Source organism: Zonotrichia leucophrys, chromosome 1A (assembly GCF_028769735.1).
Source record: "Zonotrichia leucophrys gambelii isolate GWCS_2022_RI chromosome 1A, RI_Zleu_2.0, whole genome shotgun sequence".
Lineage (NCBI taxonomy): Eukaryota > Metazoa > Chordata > Aves > Passeriformes > Passerellidae > Zonotrichia > Zonotrichia leucophrys.
The window spans coordinates 7,256,613-7,278,742 of record NC_088170.1 but is presented as its reverse complement, the minus strand read 5'-3'; the positions used below and the strand labels follow the sequence as shown (position 1 = coordinate 7,278,742).

The 22,130-nt window shown below is 40.8% G+C and overlaps 1 long non-coding RNA gene across 1 annotated transcript in view; it reads right to left on the bottom strand.

The window, feature by feature from the left end:
• Positions 1 to 3,655: 3,655 nt before the first annotated feature.
• Positions 3,656 to 22,130, bottom strand: part of LOC135456448 (uncharacterized) — a 73,957-nt gene continuing 55,482 nt past the window's right edge. Inside the window, exon 7 of the long non-coding RNA XR_010442552.1 lies at positions 3,656 to 3,738. This is a non-coding gene — a long non-coding RNA (uncharacterized LOC135456448). The remainder of the gene's footprint in view (positions 3,739 to 22,130) is intronic.

Sequence of the window (22,130 nt, the reverse complement as noted above, 5' to 3'; positions counted from 1 at the left end):
CTCTCCACCTCTCTTGGAGACTCTTTGGCACTGGAAGGGGTCCCAGAACCTTCTCTTTAAGTTGTTTTATCCAATGACTGGGGATCCCTGCTGTTGCAGATTCCTGAGACCTGACAGTGGTTTGCTATTTGAAGTAACTGGTACCAACAGAGGTCTTGAAAAAGAGATTATGCAGTGAGCCTTTGGAGACTTTAGGGTTCCAGACTCAGTATGCTCTAATGAGCACAACAGGGCTCTCTGACAGTCCTACTGGGATTTTCCCTCTCTTACAGCTGGCAGTAAGAGAAAGAAAGATTTAATTAGCACAGAAGAGCTGCATTGCCTTCCAAGTACTCAGCAAAAAAATCTTTGGAAGAGGGAAGTGAGCAAGGTGGGAGAGAGGAAAGTCCTTTGGGTATGCAGAAATTTAATGAGTTGGATTAATTTACCAACCAGACCACATATTTCTTTCATGATCATGAGCAAATACTTGGGTCAAGTTCTCAGAAAAATAAGCTCAGTTCTTCTGGCTTCTTCAGATGCTAAAATAACTCATCAGACTTTTCAAAGACAAAGTGCAACTCAGGTGTCAATCTCCCTGGAAATGTTACAAGCTGACCCACACTGAAGACTTCTAAAGATCCATCCCTATCTGTTGAGGTTATGCATCTTAAAGTATCCACAGCTGGGCTTCACTTCCTCACCTGTAAAATATTGTGTTCCTCCTCTGTGTTCTGAGGAGAACAAGTTTGTAATGCCCATGAACCAGCTCTGAGAAGCTTCAGTGCTGGGATCATTTCACTGACACAGGGCATGTGTGTCACAGGGACCTCCTCCTACTTCTGGCTCTGACAGGAAGGGAACTGGGATTCTACAAACTCCAAAGTCATGATCACAAGGTGCCACAGATGCCAGGGTTGCTCTAAACTCAGTGAGGAGTCTGGCTGTTAGTTATGGGAAGGAGGAGAGCACTTTTCACTCCTCTTAACAGGGACTAGTGTCCCTTCTGGCATGTGTCTGTATTGAGTTCAACTGTTTGCTGCAAAGCCTGTTAGATAGTATCTCTCTATAAAGAAGAGATGTTTAGATCAAGACTTGACTTTCCTTTCTAGATTCAGCACTATTCTTTGACAGCTCCAGGATACTTAACCAAACAATTGAGATGCTGGTTTTGAGAGATGAAAACTATGTCAGTACACACATAGTGCATCTTCAAAGTCCCAAATGTGTCTTAAATACCCTGCATTTACCATAAAGGTCTCTAGCTTGCTTAAAATTTAACTAAAACATTGGACTTGGATGCAGTAGGACTAATGGGCCCACTCAAGACCAAGCTCCTGGCATTCCAGATCACCCTTGTAGCATTCCCTCAGAAGGAACACAAGTGTTGCTTGAACTTATTATTCCAGAATAATTTGCTTCTCATTAAGGTGAGATGAGTACAGGTGAAGACATGAAATACCTGCAAAAGTTCTCTCTTTGATCCCTCAGCTGGGTCTAGCAGAAGTCGAGGGTCTAAGGTCTTGCCAACAGGAATTCCACACAACTGATTCCACATTCTACAGCTGTTTCTCCTGAGAAAGACCTGTCAGGAATGTATCAATAGTTTTTTTCTGCAGGCATGAAAGAGTAGGGAAAGCAGATTAATAATGCTAGAGTATCACCCTTAAGCTGGGCAGGAATCAGTATCACCTTTAGGCTGGGCACAGTAAAATATCTCATGTGGACAACTAATTTCAGCCTGTATCTGTGCCAAGACACAGCTATACAGGGCTATATGTTCTTGTAGACACAAGCCAAGACAGAGAGAAGAAGTCTATTTTCTGATCCATTCCTATGGATATCTCCACAAGAACATCTCTGGTTGAGGATCATGTATTTTTTATAGATATATTTTCAACAGCCTTTCTCTAGTACTCAACTCATTATCAACACTCCCCATTTCGCCACATCAACATTTTATTTGAAGTATCAGTCATAGCACCCCATCAAAATTTAATAGCCACTTTCTATAATTAAAGCATATTAACTCTTGGTTTCACCTATGCTAAGGTTTATCTTTCTCCTTCTTTTAAAATTCTAATGATATTAAAAATACAGCACCTTTCTACAGCATGACTCAGAGTTGCATAATATTTCTTTCTTCAGCTCGTGGGTAAGGAACAGAGATACAAACAAAGGCAGAAGAATTCTCTTTCCAAGTCTATAGCTTTATACTGAATCCTGAGTGTCAAACCAATAGGGCTTTTAAGAAAAATGTCAACAACTGTAACAGTTACATAAGACATAGTTAGAAAAATACTTTGCAAGGAAAAATGACAGTTTCTGTCACTTGAGAAGATGATTTATACTTCAGCTTTAGAATGCAAGCATGTGACCTGACATTTACTAAAGAAATCAAAGAAATGTTGAGCAAGATTACAAAAGGCAAAGCACTGATTGCCCTCTACCAGCAGCTCCTCTCTGTACTACAGAAAGATCTGCATAGTCTTCCTCTCAACATTATGCAAAAAAATAGAGAGGGAGGTCACAACAACAGCTCTCCCTGTTGTCACTTTGTGCTGACTTGCCTAAGTTCTGAAGGCCATCTGGTGCTGTTTGTGCTGCCTTTATGCCTTGTGTCTCATTATGTTCTTTATGAACCAGAAGGATTCACAGGTCACATCAGCTGTGTTTTAAGTTTTTTTGCAATAGAATTTGATGGCTAAAACAGTGCATAAAGAGTGTACAGTTGCTGATGACAGAACATGGTGAAAAGGACACCAGGGGCAGGGGTGCCCAAGTAGGAAGGACAGCAGGTCAGGTGAGCTGGGCTTCCTCACTGGTTCTATTATACATTTCCTGTAGGACTTGAAGTGGTTACCCTTGGGGCTCAGTTCTATCACTTGTTAAATATGTTAAATCATAATTCCCTATCTCACAGTGATACTGTGAGGCTTATTCATTAATGGGTTCCACTCAGTGCTGGGCAGATGGTCAATACAAATTTTATGCATCATTGAAGTAACATTTAACCTCAGGACTTAAGTGGCATATAGCCTTGTGCTGGTCACTGAGCAGTCACTGGATAAATATTAAGCATTCACTTTACATAAAATATTTGAGAGGTATGAGTTGTTAGTAGTGCTGATTTTGCATCCCTGAAGTTACAAATTTTCAGGATGACAAATGTAAAAGGATATATTCTTCAAATGCAGTGCAAAACAGGTTCTAAGTGCATCTCCTTGTGATGGTAATAAATGAGGAAGAGAAAATGGTAACACTGCTGAACCAGGCATACAGTGATTAAATGAGTCCATGAAACAAGCACTTTAAGTCTCAAGAATGACCATTGATAGTATCTGGAGGGATTTCAATTTTACTGTTGGGAGAAGAGTTGTTTTTACTGGCCCCAGCCAAAAAACCAATTCATTGAATGTGATTGCCATTTACCTGCAGAAACACAGCTACAATTCAGCATAGTAATGAGTTTAAAGGTGCATCTCAAAGATATTTATAACCAAATAAATATTTGCTTTGCTTAGTGTGGGAAGCACAAAGAAGAAAAAAGTACTTTTCTGAACATCTTTTTCAATGTTTCTGAGGACTATTTTTAAACTTTATTGCCACAAGTAATGTACCATGAAGAGCTAAGCACCAGCAAGAAATGCATCTCCAGTGTGATTACTATGCATACCTTGTAATTTCCTCTGCAGAGATGACCAATCTTCACTTCTTTAGTTTTTAACCTGGTTCCCCAGTAAGTCATTCTTTCTGTTTCTAAAGAGAGAGAAACAAAAAAAAAAGTGTCATCCTTATGATGGAAAAAGAGAGCAACAGACATACAGATATTAAATACAGCCTCCCAAAGTAATTTCTACAGGTGAGGATTCTGTTTCAGAAGAAGGCCAGTGTCCCAAAACTTATTTTGGAAGCCTTAATTGAGGGTAAGTAGGGCATGAATGGTACTTTGTGGAGGGATGACTTTACCCTCAGGGAAGCACTATGACAAGTTCCTGAGACCAGTCAATTTAATAGCTGCAAACCTTGAAAGCTTTGAGTGAAAAAAAGTTTCCTCTACTTTCATAGCCAAGTGAGTTTAAAGAAAAGTTACCAGATAAAAATATTTCAACCTTTACCCCAAAATATCATCCTTATTTCCAGACCTTTAAAATTACTATACCAATCACCAGTAGAAAGATTAATTGTGGTCAGATTAATTGACCAGTCATGGACATCAATATATCAGGTGTAAATCACTCCTAAAATGTAGCATTCAGCAGTTTAGTCTCAGCTGCCAGGGACACTAACACTTTTGATAATGCATTTGTGTCAGTAATATCTTCACATATGCTTTGTAATCATAGTCAAGTACAGAAATGACTATCTCATATAAAAATACATACAGTATGGTAAAAAAAAATCCTAGTTTCTTGCATTGTGATGGTGATAGAACTATGGGGAGCCTAAAAAAACCACTCTCTCATGTCCCCACTATGAGAAGGGGAGAGGAGCTGAGATTCACAGAGCCCCCCAGTGTGGATTAGGGTGAGACAACACTCAAAGTCCATAATGACACTCAAAGTCCATAATGACACTGAAAGTCCATAATGACACTGAAAGTCCATAAGCAACTCTAATGGCACAAATGCTATGAAATGGTGACCCTGTCACAACTGTATCCACAAAAGCTATACAGAAACACCAAATTTAGTGGAACAAGTATTCACTAGACATTAGCCCTCTCAACAATTATATCCACTTAAACTGTGCAGGAACACCACCTGTAATGGAACAAATATTCAGTAAATGTTAACCCTCTCATAATTGAGACTGACCCTGGAATGGGCTCGAGGGCATGGTACTGATAACTCCAAGGTTGTGGGCTCCACCCCTGTCCCACCTCTGGAACTCTCCCTTAGTGCTGGCTGAACTCATAGTGCAGTTACCTGGGCCTCATCCCTTGCACACTGCACACAAATTACTCTGGGTCACTCCAAGGAAGTGATGCTGTGATTGTTCTCTCTCTCATCACATCAAATACTAAATTTATTCACTTCTTACTGCTTCTACTTTTTTTCCCAGCTAATTCTGCTGCTGTTTTACTAAGAAAGGTTACTTTTCTCCACAATAGCCTCAAAATTTGTATACATGTACCAGTCCATTCCAAGTCAATCTTCTTGGAATAATGCTTTCTTTCCTCCAACAAAAGACACCTCCCATTTTGGCATTCCTCACTCTTTGATCACCATAATATCCACGTGCTTCAGAACTCCTTTTGAATGTTATCCCCCAACCTCACAGGAGAAAAATGCCTTTGTAATGCCTTTGTTTACAGAACAGAAAGGCAGAGACAGAGAGAGGATACAGCTGACTTTTACTGTCCCAGTAAAGGTGACCTGATCATACAGTGTCCAGATACAGACAGGGTCCTTCAGAAAGAAATCTGCAGTACATCTCTAACATACATACCCTGAACCAACCCCTTAGGAGCCTCTTTTTCCTCTCTCCATAGCAGCAGCTTAGGAATAACAATTACCTACACATGCACCTAAATTAGATGTAAATGCAAGTGAATATTCTGTTCACTGCCAAGCCTGAGAGCAAAGTCCTATAAAGACTTAAGTATCCTAAAAATTAGGGTTGGGTTACCCACTGTGAGATGATACCTGGCTTTGAAATGAAAGGAAGTGAGGCATCAGAGTTCCCCACACCATCTACAAGGAGAGGTAACAGTCTGGTTTATCTTTCTCAAAGCCACCACCTTGGCACTGCTTTGTTTTGCTTCAGTGTTCAGAGACCACCTCCTCTTCCTCAGCTCTGTAGGTGATGTAATGCTGTGCTCTCAATTTAACTCACTCTGAAATGTGCCAGTACATCTGTGTACCATTCTGAACAGCTGAAAGAATTTATTTTAATTTGTCACTCAGTTTATTAATAGAGAAGAAAAATGCATGTGTATATTTTTCCTTAAAAGAGAATATAGGTACTGTACAAAAATGTACACAAAAATAATCTTTAGTCTCAGTCAGACATCTGGCCAATGGGAACCTACAGGCAGAAAAAAGTCCAGACACAAGATGGGATAGAAATGGTACAGATAAAGAAACTCTTCAAACTTGACAGCCTCAAGACTGTATAAAGAGCATGTGTTGGTACAGTGCCACACTGAGATTTTATAGACATGGTTTTCAGACTATTCCATTATTACAGTAGGCTACAATCCTGCAGATGTTTAGACATGAAGGACTTTATTCAGTCATGTCAGTGTTTTCATGACTGGGTCTTATTAAATTTCTTCTCCAGAGAGGTTAATAAGAAAGCCCTCTCTCTTGGACTGGCTAGAGAAGAACAACAGTTGCCAGATACATTTCTGTTGAAACATGAGAATGCACAACAAGAAACATCATATTAAACTTTCATCCTGAAATGCACAATGCCTGTGCTCCAGGGCCTTCAGGGGCTTGCTGAAATATGGAACTCAAATTAAAGATATTTTTATGGATTAGTCTGAAAGGGGGCATTACTGAACATCAGGGATATTGTTCCCAAACAACAAACATGATCTTTAGCAAGAACGGTATTTGAATGCTGTGAGTAAAAGCAGAAAGAGGTGAATAGCAGGAACATGTTAACTACAGTCTTTGAGGCAGCCAAGTGACCCAGTCAGAGAACTAATGATAATGCTGGTCTAGAAAAGAGTGTGGAGTTTCCTTTGTACTTAATATTTACACACCAAGACAGTTAAGCTCAAGTCTATATCTAGTTTTGGCCCAGAACCACCAGAGCTGGTGGTTCCTCACTAATGCAGTGCACCAAGAAAGGGCACTAGTGATAACCTCAGCCACTCATGGCTGACACTGGAAATCAAATGTGGGTTCAGCTTAACCTGGGTATGAACTTTTGAAGGCCAATGGCATAACCACCCTTCACCATGGCAGGTTGCAACAGAACAGGATTGCTGCTTTAACTCATGATTATTCACACAATACTCTTACACATCATGATGGTAGTACAGTATTGAGCACCACATGTAGAACTGACACTTGGTGTCTGCTAAAATGGAAACCCCCAGTTTAGTGTAGAGCAATGCAAGATGTTTCCTTTGTGGGAAGAAAGGAGAAATTATCCTTCTGATTGATTAATCCCCCATCCAACAACATGGCTGACTGGAACCCCACTGAAATAGGATCTCCATGAAATAGCACCACTGGCCCCATTTTAGCAAAGTGTTGGCTATTAACCTTTTCTGGAATACTTAATCTTTGCAAAAGATTAGTATTTGAGGTGTAATAACTACAGTTATTTCCTGTCCCCATAAGCTCTACAGCCTGAATGCAATTTTACTAAAACACTTCTGTGCAAAATGCAAATTTTTGTGACATGATGCCACTTCAACTAACAACAGAAAATAACTTCTACAGTCCAAGTCCTCAAAACACAGAATCACATAATATGCTGAGTTGGAAGGGATGTACAAGGATCATCGAGTCCAACACCTACAAAGGCTAAAGAAATGGGGTTTATGTTGAAATAATACAAAAAGAACCCAGACAAATAAAATCCATTATTGAAAGAAGCAGGTTACTAAAGTTATTTATAATAAGTTAGTAATTAATTGCATTTGAACATTCTTGTACTTACTGTCACTGAAGATGAATGCCCTCACAAATAGATTATTTGCAAATGGCTGGAACCCCTGGGCTTAGTCCCAGACTTGTCAGCTGTTTGTGCTGTGGCTGGTCCCTATGCCCAATATGTGACTGTGGATCCAAACATACAAATCCAGGATTTTGCCTAAGAATTCTCTGACCTGATGCACCTACAGTCCAGGGGGATTTTCCACGTGAATTCATCAACCACAACACTTCTGCCTATTTATTCCATATACCTAGCCCTTATATTTTTTCCATAAGCACAGATCACTGCTAGAAACAATAGAGTAGGTCCCTTCTGTGTTCCAGAATTCTTATGTTCTTATGATTTTTAACTGAGGAGACTGTTTCTCTCAAAGTTTTGTTTAACATACATGCCTATTGAAACTGCCACATGCTTCTCAGGCTACAATTCACAATCAAATGCTGCAACATGGTATGGGCAGAAAGCACATCACTGCAGACAGAGGAGAGCTGAAACTGAAGCAGAGCTAATGAAGCTCCTTCAGAGTCTCTGATTCACTGCAGCTCACTGCCACTGGAACTGCAGCCTCCTCTTAGCCATCAATACCTGCGGCTAGGATTCATACCTTACCAGAAATTTCCATGGAAAACTTTAAGAAACAAAACTAAAATGCAGGCATTACCAATGAGGTCCTATGAGAACAATGATGAAAACTGTGATTGCACCGGCAGGTGTGCCTGCTTGCAGGTATTTCAGCCCACTCACAGTGCAACAGGAGCCACACAAGCAAGGGGAGGGTGCTCCCTGGAAACCACCTGTGTGCAAGCAGGAGCACCTGAGGCTCCTCAGGACCAGCTTGGGGGAGCAGTATACTTTCCTCAAGAGCTTACTGCTCCTGAGCTCCTTTACACAAAATATGGTATGGGTTCAAAGTACTAGCAGGCAGTTCCTAATGTGTTTGTCAGGAAAACCAAGTGAGGTAGACAGAAAATATATGGCTTATTAGATATGTGAAGTTTTTGTGCCTCTGCTGAATCAGCACTGGTGTCTGATAATGGTTTTGATTCTTTGTTTTTTGTCTTTAAAAAGGAAGACATATAACTCTTGACATAAACCATACTGTAGAATGTGCTGAACAAATATTTCATCAAAGGGGGGAAGTTTATCTTAGAGTCGTTTTGCTGCCAAATGATTTATTAGAACTCAGAGCCAAAACAGGTAAAAGCCCTAAGGAAGTGCTGTATCTTTCTAATAATTCAACTCTAAGAAGAGTTAAACTCTGCATACTGGAGGGCTGGGGTTTGCTAGGAAGCAAAACAAATAAAGATTTCCTACACATGTGTCAATGCAATTCTCTGCATCAATACCTGAAAAAGGAGCAGGCATTAAAGAAATGCACACTTAAAGCCATGACTAATGAGGATACTTCTGTATCACAAAGTCTGGATTAGTCAGTGAATCTTTCAGACAATCTAAGTTGAAAGCTAGCATTTGGCAAGGTCCACTGACATCTGCCACCACTTTCTTTAGGCTCCTGCATTCCCTGAAGGTACCGCCTGGGAGCTGCCCTGCAGCTCCACAGCAACTGCAGACAGCAGGGAATGCAGACAGCCATGCAAAGGGTTTAAAATAGGAAACGCAGCCTCTGTGCTGGGGCTGCTACAACAGGTGGATACATATATTGGGAGCTCATATTAATGAGGCTTCTGTTCCACGTGCTGGGGGTGGCCGGCAGCCTTTTCAGAAGTAGATGGGTATTTTGGTTCGAGTCAGACAGAGTAACCTCGTAGTAACCTCCAGGCTGGCTCACAGCCACAGGGAGGACTCTGAAGGACTGTCCCTTGGTGCTGCATTGATTAGATTTCTTCCCATAATACACCCAGTGTTTTTGCTCAGTAAACCTTACTAACAACTGAATCAAGAATAAAGACTGAGAGGGGAAATAAAAGCCGATCTCCATGTGAAAATGGGCCATAAAATTAACAAGGTTCTCAGCATCAAGTAATTCTGTCTGCTCTGGCCAGAAAGTCAGAGCCTGCACAATACATATGCAAGCAAGTACAAGAAGAAAAAAACCCCAGCCAATCAAACCAAAGCAAAACCAAAATAAACCCTTACAAAAAACCCGCCAAAACCTGAAACAAATAAAATCAACCCAAACAATTCCAAATAAACACACCCCCAATTTATGCAGCAAGTCAAATATTTTAAGATATAAATACTTAAGAAATATAAAAGCTTAACTCCCCCCCTCCCATTTAACTATTACCTTGTATTTTAAATATTTTCCTTGTATTTCCATATGTTATACATGCATAAATTTTGGATACCAGTTCTGCTAGCAAACACACATTTTCCCTAATCTTTTATTGTGCTGTGGAACTGCTAATATACAAGTCTCCTAATTTCTATGTCTTGCAGCATCAACAGTGCACAGAAAGCACCTTTACAAAAGCAAACAAAAAAGTCACACACTCTTAAACAAAATGTGAGTGATAAACTGAGACATAACCAAGTCTACAGGGTAGTAATTTATCCTCTAAGAACATATGGGGGTATGATAATCCCAGAACACTTTGTAATCTAGATATTTAATATGGAGAGTGCCCTGTTGTGGATCACCAATATTTTTTGCTAGAATGATCCTTAGTTGCTGAAAAGGAAACCAAACCCCAAATCATTTTAATCAGAAAGACAACTGTAACACTGAACATTCCAAATGAACAGCCCTTTCTATCAATAATGAATCATCTAGGCTCTGAATAACAATTACAACATTCATGTACTTGGTAATTCATGTAAGAAAAACTATGATCTTTCTAACATAAACATAACCTACTACCAAGTATTAGAACTGAAAGGATGAACAGGATTGTCACGAGTTCAGCTCTCCACACTGCATGGTAACTGATGAAGTAAGCAGACTAAGTATTGTGCAATATCTAGAGTGAGACAGGAACATAATACCTAGGGCTGCTTTAATAAGGCAAGCGGGAATACACAAATAATTCATTTCTATCTTCTCTCATAACACATGCTCTCAGGAAGGGCTGTCTCCCCAAAACCATCAATCTAGGTATGAAGTGTGGTGTGCAACATAATTTTTAAAGGCCTGTAGCTGTAGCAGGATACCAGACCAAATCTTATGTAAATCTATTCATGTTATTACAAGTGCAACCTATTAAATTAGAAGCTAAAAAGCCCTTATTGTTAGATGAAAACAGGTGTCTAATATCAAAGGGAAACTATGGTAGGGACCTTAAAATACTGTCATTTTCTTGAGGTTTTCTCCCTGAGATCTTTTAAATGAATGACTCTGGTAAAGTAATGTCAAGAAGCAATAACCAGACACAAAATGGACAAGTAAAAATTCAGCACCACAAGAAGCCTAACAGAGCTGATGCTGAATGCTAGCAAGCATTTTTGCTTCTGGAAACATGGGCACTGCAAGTTTACAATTATGTTTAGAAAGCTGGTATGACAACTTCTGAACCTTTGCTGTTAACTATGGTAAAGAAATGAGAGCTGTCACTCATCTGGCACCAGCTTGTATTCCTACTGCCTTGGGGGTATCCAAACACTGGGCAAAATATGTGCTTCTGAACTACCTGCAAAAACTTGCAATCTATGTTCAGAGGAAAAGAACTTACTTCAAAATAATTTAAAAAATCAATTAGAAAAAAGAATCTCAATAACTTTTTTCAGGGAGGTTGTTAATGTGTTTTGGAGCTTAAAACAACTCTGTTGTGAATATATTTATATATATATATAGCATATTTTGCACAAATGGTGCTTCAAATATTGAAATACAACTGAAGTTTTTTTCAGTGCCATGCCCTTCCTATAACCAACATCTCCTTTTCAGAAAAGGGTGAGAAGAGAATCAGACATTTGATAATTCCCTGCTGTGGCACTCTGTCCTCGACCACTCAAGCAATGCTTGGAACAGCAGGATGAATTCAACATGCACTAAGCACAAACCTTGTAAGAGCATCTTTGATTTGTGCCAATAAGCATAGTGAACTAAACCCATATATACTTATAAATATATCTGACATAAAAATGTGCAATAATTAACAAAAGCATGTGTATCAACATCAAAATGAAACATGTAATGGGAGGAGACCTATTGGGTCACACAAACACAAAATACAAGCCCTCTCTACTGCTACTTCAAAAAAAATCCTTTCAGATACTGCCTAAAATATCAAGGTAAATGATTTAAAGAAGTTTTGGCTCAAATATCCTGATTTCTGGGACAGTTGTCCCTAGGAAGGATGCACTCACATCTGCAAATCAAAAATTACAGTATTGCTGCTACAAATGCATAAAGTTAGGAAGGACTATCATAAACTGCCTTGTATTTTCAAGGCAATTATTTTGAATTATTGGAAAAACACTTATTAATCCCCTAAGGAAGCCAGATTTCAGACATCACATAAAAAAACTCTTCTGGAAGAGGAAAGCAAACCTTATTAACCCCTAGTTACACCTTCAGAGAATTGAATAGAAATCCAGATGTCTTAACTCTGTAACCTATGATCATCTGTGCTTTTGGCTCCAATTTTACCTCAACTAAACTTGCTTCCATTGAGTTATTTTTTTGTTATACAAATACCTATTTATGCAGGCTACTGTTCAACTGAAACCAAAAATCTCTTTCAAAATTTCCCCCTTTATTTATCTTGGGGCAACAAGAATGGTTGAAATTAATTTTTAACTTCTTGGTCCAATGTAGTGGTCCTACCAGTTTCAGGACTGAAAACACTGTTTCTTGCTGGTCCTATATAAAAAAGCAAAGCCTTTGATCAATACAAGACTGAGGGTCAGTCTCAGAAAAAAAAGCAATCCACAGAAAAATTCACCCTTGAGAAAACCCATGTGGAAGTGAAAATAGAGGTGATGTACAGGTATGTTCTCACTGTAGCTGGTTATTTGCTGGAATATGGTGCTGATACATTTATATTCTAGTTGTGTTAAAAATCCTCTCAGTTAATAGGCTGTTAACATGACTGAGTTATGTATTTCACATTTTTATCACCAACAACAGTAACAGATATATTTGAAGCACACTGGAGGAACTTCAAAGTCATTTATAAGCACTAATGATAAGGAAGCATTAATCCTTATTTTGCAGATGAAGAACAGATGTACAAGACTCTCTGGTGCTTTTGTGTGAATCCCTGCAGCAGAGACAGAAACTGAGCTTGAATTACCTACAGCCTCAATCACCTCTACATGAACAGTTTTTTGTAAAAGCATGGTAGACATGGGACACCTTCCTGAGAAGTAAACAGAAAGGAGCAATTTTCATTGTAATCCTTAAAAGGCAGTACACAACTCCCACCTCAGAAGTCAAAACCAAACCCCAAAACAAAACAGCACATGCTTTATTTTTAGAGAGAACTTTTGTCAGATGGGGCAGTTTTTCTGTCCCTCCTTGCTCAGTTCATTATGCCAATCCTTGCCTGCTAATCAGTCTTGTTTGGAGTTACTCCTTGTTATGCAATTCCAGATATTTTTTGCAGCATTGAGCTTTTACTGTACTTAGGTAAGAAAAAAGGGAAGAATGACTCTGCAGAAGGGTTTCAGATGCTTTATTTTTACTGCCATAGACATAATTTTCTGAGATGTTTGGCACTAAGTTTGCAATGTATTAAAATGATTGATTGATTGCATTTTAAAAATAGAAATACTGTTCTGATACTGGGATCAACTATTGTCATTAAAATATTGCAGAATTCTAAACAGCTTTGAATTTGCACCCTCCTGTGAATGTAAAGTGCCCTTACTCATGTTACACACACAAACCAGAGCATTTCACAGAGAAACAGAGTAAATGCCACTAACTTTGCTCCTCACACAGCTGGTACTGCATCCCTAGGATGACAGGAACAACTCCACAGTATCCCTTTAATTCCTATCACACATTTTTAGCTTGATTTTAGCATATTTGTAATCTAGCCTGGTGTCTTTTTTTTCCTGAACAATGTTATGTGCTGCTCTATGGCAGAAGCTTAATTACAGCTATTTTGAAGGTTCTTATTTTTAAATATCCTATATTTTCTCAATCAAATCTTGATTACTGAAGGGGATGCTAGTAATATTTGGAATAAATAGCTGTGCTGGATTTGGCTGGGGTAGAGTTAAATTTCATTCCAGTGGCTGGTAGTGGCTGTGATTTGGATTTGTGCTGGGACAGTGCTGAGAGCACAGGGATGTTTTAGTTATTGTTTAGTGTAGGCATGCACAGAGCCAGGGACTGCTCTGCTCCTCTCCCACCCCACCAGTGACAGGACTGGGGGCACAAGGCCTTGGGAGGATGCACATCCAGGAGAGCTGAGCCCAGCTGGCCACAGGGACACCCCAGCCCATAGAGCATCACTCCTGTGTACAAAGCTGGGGAAGGAGGAGGAGAAAGGAGGGGACATTTGGAGAGATGGAGTTTGTGTTCCCAAGAGACTGAGCTGGGATGGAGCCCAGCTTCCCTGGGATGGCTGAGCACCTGCCTGTCCAAGGGAAGAGGGGAATGAATGCCTTGCTTGTGCACACACTTTTCCTTTATCTCTTAGCATTTATCTCATCCCACGAGTTTCCTCACTTTTACCCTTCCCAAACCCATGGTAGGGGAGGAAGCAGGGCTGAGCTGTCACCTGGGGTTAAACCACAACAGTGCCATAATTTGGTGGCCCAGTACAGAGTGAGCAGGCTCTGACTCAGGGCTGGGTGAGAGGCTGCAGCTCCAGGGAGACCCTGCCAGCAGCACATTTGTGCCAATAGAAAAGAACAGTTGATGGCACCTACCCAAGGTCAGCTCCTCAAATTTGGGAGCCTGTTTTCTTCCAGACACTGTAAAGTCACTTGTTTAAATGCAGCCAGTCGGCAACAATTAAACATCTAAACAAAACATGCAGATTTGGTGCTCCTTTTGAAATCTCCCCCATGCCATGCTGTTTATTTTCCACTTCTCACAGTCTTAATTATCCAACAATCAGGCTACAAAATGGCGCTGGGAACGAGGCAGACATTTTGTACCTCTCACTGAACAGGACAATGGGACTGTGCTGAGGGAAAGGCAGTGACCCAAGGGGACAAAAGGAGCATGCAGCTCCCTTCTATGATGGTCCAGCTTTTAAGCAAACCCTTTGTCTGATTTTATAGCAAAGCACTGAGGAGCCACCTGACAGCATTTGGCCACTGAGCATGCAAAAACATAGTCCAGGGCAGCTCTTTCCCAGCTGTTTGTGGTGAGTGCAGCTCATCACCCATCTGAGCAGACACTCTTTTCTGGGAGCCACATGGACTCAGGACCACCCATTGACACTGCCTCAGTCACTGTAATCTTAACCACATTCTTCCCTTGAAAGTCAAGGCACCAATGTTTTCTATTACAGCCCCAGGAACTTCACAGTCTTCTGCACAGCTCTGAAAGCACTTGCAACATAACCAGCAAATGAACATGCAAAGAATGAAGGGGAGCCTACACCTCCATCTCTGCAAGTGACTTCTGATTCAGATTTCACTGTCTTGTGTGTAATAAGCCAGGGACAGCTAGAACTGAATGAAGTAACAGCAGAGCTGATAAAAGCAAAAAGTATCAAGAATTAATAAGCACATATTTCCTTCAAATATGTGTCCACCAGCCTCCTTGTAAAAGTATTAGCACCTGATAGATCCTAAGAAACAAATATGCAAATCTTCAGGAAAAACTGCAAAGCACATGCTACTCATTAAAAATTTAGGTACCTGCCTAATTACCAGTTTAGAGATTTAGAGATTTCACACTGTTTCCTGAGAGGAGAAGAAACCACAAGCCACCTAAAAAACAAAACCAAATACCTACAACTTTCTAACGCAGAAAAACTATGGTATAAATAAAAAAAAAAAGGCTGAGGGGATTTTGTTTAGTTTTTTATAATGTAACAGAATAAAAAAACCAGCTGAGCTAGTGGTGTACTTGGAAAGGCTGAGAGATGTAAAAAAACCCCAACACCCTGGAATTATACAATGCAAAAAAAGATCATGATTAATTTTTATGCAGCTCTGATTTTGAGGGACTCGTAATGTAGAAATGAAACCAACAAAGAAGGTAAGAGAGGTACATTCCTATACAAAGGCACACTGAATACACAGGATCACACTGAAGCTAGAAGAGTTTAGGCCAAAGCACTTCTATTCCCTTTATTCCACTTGTTCTCCAGTGTGATGCTGCTACTTGATATTCAAAGGACCATGAAAAGGTGACTGAAGGGGCAGGGCTGGCCCTCAAAAGCCAAGGATGGGCGACCCCTCCCAGAGTGCAGGGCCAGAGTGAACCAGCTACCTGGAAAAGCAGTCAGAAGAAGTATATTTTGAAACTTCATCCCTTGGAAGAAATGGCAGAAAGTCTGACCATGTTAAAAGAAAAATACTCTGAGCCCCCAGGGACAGCAGGGTAAAATGTTCTCAGAAAAGGGAAGAATTTAGCCTAGAGTTGACATGCATTTTCCAGTAACCCATCTCTAAAGCCATGGATTTAAGATCAGCCTGGATTACAGCTGTCCTTTGCTTTTGTTACAAACCCCAAAAACTGTGGAAACAACTCTGAGTTTTGTTACAAACTTGAAAGCAGGTCAGAGTTTAGGAAGAAGTTCCCTATAGTTTGTGATCCTTCAGAGTTAAGATATCTCTAACCTGAGCTGGAAGAAAAGAGCTCTGAATTAACACAAGGCTTTACACTGCAAGTGTGGGAAACTTGTGGCTTGACAAAACTCCCCTGCAAACCCAGGTGAAGTTCAGTGGGTTCTGTGATATTTCACAAAGACTGTCTGGATGCCTTTGAACTTGACACTCAAAGTGGAATCCAGCAGCTGCAAACTTAAACACAGCAAGACAAAGATTAGGAAAAAAATGTTTGCATGTGCTCCTGGGAAGAATATACTAAGTTTCACCTGCTGACATTGGAAAAGCAGAAGTCTACACAGCCTCCAGTTCCACTTCAATTTAAATAAAGGCAGTAGGGAGGGTGGCAAAGGCACATTTGTTACGCTTTTGACTTACCTAAGAGGGTGGCATGAAGGAAGCAAAAGAAAAGTAAAGGACTGTAAGCAGAAAAAGAGAAAGGGAAAGTGAGATGATTACAAACAAATGAGAATAAGGATTAAAAACCAACCCACAAATATTGTGAAAAAGGTTTAGAAACCATACTGAAAATCAGGGAATAGGAATAAAAAGACTAAGTGTGGTACTTATGGCACATTTCTTTGCCATGCTTTTTTTCTTAATTGTAGAGAATTTTTTGAGCAGTAAAGAATTTTCATTCTACTATTAAATCCCTAGAGAAAGAGAAAAAAAAATCCTAAATTTTGTCAGCACGCTTTTCTTCTTCGGGGTTCCACTTCTTTGGTGCTTAGCCACTTGGAAATACTGGAAATCACATATGCTGATTCTAGAATAACAACCCCTGCCTCCCCAGGTCTCCAATTACCCTTTAACTGAGCAAAGCTGTAAGAAAAGTAGCCATTTGTATAAAATAGTCAGGCAGATCACCTCGGGGGCACAGCACCATTCCCACTATGCTGCCATTTCTGCCCATCTGACTGAGCGAAGTTTGGGAAAGCAGGAGCAGAAAAATATTTTGGGAAGAATTACAAAGTACCTCATCTGGGTTTTTTATTATTTTCGTAATATTTCAATAAATTTTCAATATATTTAATAATATTTTTATATTTTTTACATCTGGTATTTTTATTATTTTCTCTGTTTTTGACTAATAGATATCCTAATGGAGGAACTTAGTTACACAGACAAGAGAAACTGGGATTGATACAGGTGTGAACATACAAGGGCTGCAGTTTTTGATTGCAAACCTGGAGAATACTGAAGTAAAAAATCACCTAGATAAAATGAACTACAGCAACAATGCTGTAGTTAGTTTAAGAAAATGCTTCCTTGTTAGTTTAAGCAAAACTGTATTCACCATTATTACCTAATGTATCTCTTTACATACATTCCTCCTTTCTTCATCATTTATGGAAAAACAACTGCTGTGACAACTGAAAGAATTGCTTTAATAAAGCAATGTCCCCCTATATTTTAAATACTGCTGGTTCCTGAGACAAAGAAATCCACCCCACAACTCCAAAGACACAAAATACTACAACACAAAAGAAGGGAAAGGGAAAAAAAGAGAATCCTGCCCACCAAAGGAATTTTGTGGGGATGGTGGTATTTCTGGTTCACAACTCCAAGCACAAGCTTGCTGCCTTTTATAAGCTTTGTTACCAATACCTCCTACACCTCTAACTTCCTTCTGGGTCCCCATGGCAAACCAATCCCAACCTGTGTCTCCTGACTGGGCTCCAATAAAAGCACAGTGATGCAGAATATAAGTGTTGCAAGGATACAGCATTAAGTGCTGAGAGCTCTGCACCCACTGAGACACCTGAGATCAGGTGAAATGTGTGTGAGAGAGGCTCACAAAGGACCCTCTGCACATCTCAGCAAACAGCCTCCAAGGAGGGATGTCTCTGCAGGATCAGGTGAGTAACAATCCCAAAGTTCTCTCTTGGTTACAGAGACATGGAGATGTACTGGCTGCAGATATAACCAGAGCCTGGTGGGAAATTCAGGGAAGGAAATTGTGAACATTTCATTTCACTGCAGTGGAATCTAACTCTGCTGTCCCTGCACACTGCCGTTCTTCAGAGAGGGACTTCACTACTGTGTACTCTGTGCTGCCCTGGAGGGGCTTCTGCCTATAGCAAAACATCACCCAGACCACTAAGAGTTAACAGAAGATGTACAAAAGAGAACAATTGCACATTGTCATGGGAGATGAAATTAAATATCCCAGCAGACATTCCTGTTCATATGACATTCTGGCCAACAGCCTCCTCAGATAGTCCACTGATAACAATGCAACTACTTTCATTACTAATGCTAATTCAACGGGAATTTAACGGAGTAAGTCATTTAAATTAGCATTTTCTTTTAGGAATTCTGGGCTGGCAGTAGTAACATCTGTCTCTCTGAAGTGATAACAGAGAGCTTAAGCTTCAGGTCTGGCCGTTCTGCAACATGACGCATTGCATTACTAACCCAGAGCTAGGTAATCTCTCTCCTGCCAGCATTAATGAGTTTCCAGCTAGCTAAGAGTCCTTGGAACTAATGAGCACAGGTAGGAGGAGTGGCAGGGCAGGAGGCTGGGCCCAGATCTGATCTCATGTGCTGCACCTCAGGCAGGGCCTGGGCCCCACTCTGGGCAGGCCCTGGGGCAGGGCAGGAGGCTGGGCCCAGACCTGATCTCTTGTGCTGCACCTCAGGCAGGGCCTGGGCCCCACTCTGGGCAGGCCCTGGGGCAGGGCAGGAGGCTGGGCCCAGACCTGATCTCGTGTGCTGCACCTCAGGCAGGGCCTGGGCCCCACTCTGGGCACGTTCTGAGGGGCAGCTCTGGCACAGCCCTCGATGCAGCCCTTACTCGTGTGACTGCCTGCCCCCAAGCCAGCCCTGGGCTCCCAGGGAGACTGACAGTGGCACAGCCTGGCTGGATCAGCAACTGCTGTGCTGCACCAACTCCAGTTTCTTTATTGCTTTGCCCATTTTGGGAGCACTTGTCCTTCAAAGCAGGCTCCCAGAGGGCTCTCTGACTGCCAGGGAAAGCACGCTCCACAAACTGAGAGCTTCTGAGAGGATGAAGCCAAGGTCCCAGGAACCCTTGGGCTGGCTCTGTAGTTAACACTTCCTGCTCTCTTTTTTTTTTCTCCCATAAAGTATTTATGTTCTGAAATCCTTTAAGAACTGTGTCATTAACACTCTATTTCTGATTTTACACAGAAGATATTTTGCAGCATAAATTCTGCACAGCTTATTCCATACATGTTTTTAATTTTAAAAGCATCCCTCTCAGCCTATGTGTTTTCATCCCTCACACTATGTATTTTTGAGTAGGAATTACCTACTTTAGAATAAATTAAAGTTTGATGTAATAGTCAAACATTTGTATTTCTTTGCAACTGTGAAAGAGTTAATCTCACATCTTAATGGGAGTTTGCCCTTAATAAGAAAGCATTAAAATAAGCCAAGAATAATAAGCTAGATGAAGGCCGTTCTTTTACTTTTTGTCAATATTTTCATAGTGACAAATAGATCAAACACAAGATATTTTTTAAGGCTTCCCCCCGATCCCCCCTTGCAAATCATAAATGCTTTGGCATATTTAATTTCAAAATGAGTTCCCTGTGGATCAGGATAACACAACAGATTAAGAAAAACCTTCCCAAACCCTACTGCACCTTAGATGGAAAAGTAAAAATAAAATGTTCTTTTGAGGTTTCCCCCTGCTCCTTTTTCAACTGTTCCTTTTTCCCCTACACCAAAGGAACCAAGCTGTCAATGCTAATCAAAAGTTTCTTAGTCCTCTTCTCAGGCTTCAAAACACTGTAATGCATATTTTTTCTAAATAAATGAAGACTTTTAGACTATATTCAGAAGAAAATATTTAAGTGACTACATTTGCTACATCACACAGATATATCTGGTATATTTAGAGAAAGAAAGATCTCCTCTGCAAGATGAAAAGTAAAGGGAATACCTGTGTTTTGAGACAGTCTGCACAAGCAGACTGTTTGTGAGAGACCCACTGGACTGTTACTCTGGCATCTGTACCAGTTTTAAACTCTCCTAAGCAAGGTAAGGAGACAATTCTGCCCAGGGAGAGGTGATTGTAAGACCTGACCAATTTTTCCATGCAAGGGCATTGGCCAGACTCTGAAAATACTCCTTTGCAATACTTGCTTGTCATAAGGGATTTAATTTGCAGACTTGAATGTCCTTTCTCCTGTCCTTCTGTCCTTACTGGTTACACAACACCAAGGGCTCCTCAGTGAAATGCAGAGCACAGCTGTTCACAGCTGCTTTAACACATGGACCCCAGCCTTGTTACTGAACAGGTCAGGACTTGGTTCACTGCCCCACTAAATCTGTCTGATGGCAAGGGCTGTTCCTGGAAAACATTTCTGTAGGAACTGCAAGCTCTGGCCCAGCTGTGGGCAGATGTGAGGGCAGCAGAGCCCTATGGATGTGCCCCAGTGCAGAAGGGGCCTGCCTTCCTCCTCCTGCAGCTGGACCAGAGGATGGAGCCTACAGCTAGAAGCAAAAGTGACAAAACAAGCTCTCTGCTCAATAAATCACCAACTCTTCCAGCTGTGATGTCCCACCCATCAGAATGCCATGGAAGCAGCCTGGGATCATCACTTCCATAGGTGCTGGGTGCCACACTTGGCCCTCACCCAAACAGAAAGTGTCCCCTCTAAACATTTTGCAACAGTGGTAAAGGCAGGGACAATTTACTTAGAAATGGCACTGCAAGATTTACCAATGCCTTTGGAGACAGAGGCCAGCCTGCAGCCTGAACATGAAGGCTAAAAAGTTCTAAAAGCAGCTCTAAAAGACTCTGAATTTCAGCTTGGACATGGTTTTGGTTACTTACCACATATTTGAAATAATTGAAGTAGGTTTTTTCTGTGTTTACTTTGGAGCAAGCTATTTTTAAGGTCACAGTCCCTGCTAAAGGAGGAAACTGTGCCTCTGAGGTATTGGGAATTAAAGAGAGGGAAGAAAAAGGCACAGAGAAAGTAGCTGCCTTACAGAGAGAACTCCAATATTTTGTTTCCTTCCTTATGCAGTCTGTAATCAAAAAAGAACTTTACAGTAAACACTAACTCCTGTTTTATAAAAAAATGAATGTAATTTGAATTAACAGGAATTCTTTTTTAACTCCTGGAATCCCTTTCTGATAAACTGTAATACAAAGAGACATTCCCACTTGCAGATTTCCACTTGGCTTTTACAGTCTCTGAGAACATGCTGACCACTCCCCTGCCTGTGGTGACACATGATGGCACCTATATTCAGTCAAGTGTTTTCTAAAGGAGTTTTCAGACCTGAAGATACAGATGAGAAGGTGGAGAGGAGGCAGCAAATGCATTGAGAACCTTGGAAAAGCCAACCAAGACAGAAATCAGACATTGCAGAGGGTACATTGCTGTGACCCAGACTTTTGTGGTAAGAATCAGAGGAAACCAGTGCCAAAGGGATTGTGCAGGAAAGGACAGGAGTGAGCAGACAGAAGCTGTAAAGACAAGCAAGGAATTCCAGCCCAGGGAAGAGCAGGGTCTGCTGTAATAGACTGTGCTGTTACCAGCCTGCAGCCCGCCCTGCCCCTGGTCCAGGGGATCACACAAAACTTTAGCACAGCAGAGCTACACACTGTGTCTGACACCAGGAATTAACTCTGGAGCCTTAGGTCTTAAATAATGCAGAGAAGGATCAAAAGCCAGCAGCTGTATGAAAAGAGGCTTCTTTCATAACTTAATTGCTCATTTGCAAAATACCAATGTTATTTATTTAAGTAATTATGACCTTTTTGGATGCACTTCTAATGTAAATGCTCATGTGTGGTTGCCAGAAGAAAATCATGATAATAAATACTAATACTTTAGACCAGGAGTTGCCCAATTAACTTTGCTGGGATAGTATTCCTATAGAAAAGGATCTGCACTGCACTCTTTGAG